Here is a 1,853-nt window from a genome sequence, read left to right as displayed (position 1 = left end):
CATTTAGGTATCCTACCAATGAAGCCTAGGCCTAAAGTGAGCAATATGAGCAATTATACTTGGTCAATTATACTTGACAGTAGAAAAAGGCAGCAAATTTGAAAAATGTAGGCGCGAAGGGATAATGTCCCATAGAAAATTTTAATTTCGCGCCTTTTTTTACTGGCAAGATTTGGTTGACCAGCTATATATGTCTTTTAAGTTAAAATAAAATTACAACTCAAAAGTACTAAATTATTAATATAAAAAGTTACTATTTTTTTAATATGCAGCATTTTTCTGACAAAAGGTCCCTCAGGTTAAATAAAAAAAATACTTTTACATGTTACTTAAAGATTAAGGAACCCTCTCGTCTTTTTAAAATTCGCTCTTCACCATCACCAGTAGTGCTGGCAGTCAAGCGCTACTTCAATAGACCAATCCACCATTATCCTCTATTCATCGACAATAGCCTTTTTTATTTTAAAAACATCCGCAACTACATAGACAAACTCAGATCTTACGACCTTTCTCAGTACACATAGTGATGTAGAAATGCCGGTTTTTTTTATCATAGACACCTTGGCTGTTACGACGTTTTTTTTTAATTTTAGTATAATCCACTGATCTTGAGATAATGTTATGCCATTGTTATGCTCTTGTTATCTGCTTTCAATACAATTAGTTTGAGAAAGATTTACGATTTTCAATAGTTAAGTGAAATGTATGAGTTTGGCAAAACTGACTCTACCTAACTGTACGAGAGTCGGCTGAAAATTTCGCGCCCTGAGAAAAAAAAGAGTATTAAAGTAAATGTTAATTATTAATCGTTAATAATAAATAAATAAAAAGTCATTTATTGTCGCAAAACACAGTAACAAAATAAAACAAACAAGGAAAAAGAAAAAAGACACAATAATCGGTAGTAATGGCGGCAATATTTAAACTGCCAAACTGCCGTATTCGAACTTCAAGATATTCACAAGAGACGACACGTACTAGATCCATTCTAGATACATTCATTTCATTCATTCATTCATTCATTTCATTCATTTTAGATTTTAACTAGTTCTCTTTTGCAGCGCAATTCGGGCAACCAATGTCACTTTAACGATAGATCGTATTAGATAATTTAGATGTGAATTAGATCTCTAAGTAATATCTTGTGGAGATCGTTCAAGAGTATCTCCAGAATCGCGGAAATGTCAAATTTGACAGGTTAGATCTTAAACATATCGTTATCGTATCTTGGCGATGTCTAACAGATATCTATTACAAAATCCGAATCGGGCCCAAAGAGGCTTGGAAAAATGTAACGTTATCTATGAAAAGGGACCTTATTGTCGATGGCGCTTACGCCATTATTAACGATGCTCCGATATAAATACAATACCTCGCGACGCTATGCGGCGTAAGGTCCCTTTTCATAAATAATGCCCCAAATAAGCATAGTTTTTATTTTCTTTTTTTCTAGCTTAGACTTCGAATATTTCAGCACCCTCGTACTAAATGTAGTCATAGTTTAAGGTAGGTAGGTGTATTAAGGTCTAAAAAAATGGTTACAACATCGCACAAGAAAGGGGACTACGTTCGTAGAATATGGAAAAGGAACGTCCAATATTAACTCTACCTAAAAAAAATAATTCGAGATCTATTCGAAGTGGCGAATTTATACTATTTATAGCGAAGTTTGCACTTCCCTGGTGAATAGACAGATTTTAAAAAGTTTTGGCTACCGAACCCTAAAAAAATATATAATAAAAGTATATTTTTTCCTAAATACAAGAAAACATTTTATTAGATAATTAAATAGGAAAACTTATCTTAGGAATCAATTCAGAAATAAATTATTTTGAGAAAATGCAACCCATCCA

This window comes from Cydia amplana, chromosome 23 (assembly GCF_948474715.1).
Source record: "Cydia amplana chromosome 23, ilCydAmpl1.1, whole genome shotgun sequence".
Lineage (NCBI taxonomy): Eukaryota > Metazoa > Arthropoda > Insecta > Lepidoptera > Tortricidae > Cydia > Cydia amplana.
This window is presented reverse-complemented; position numbering follows the sequence as displayed.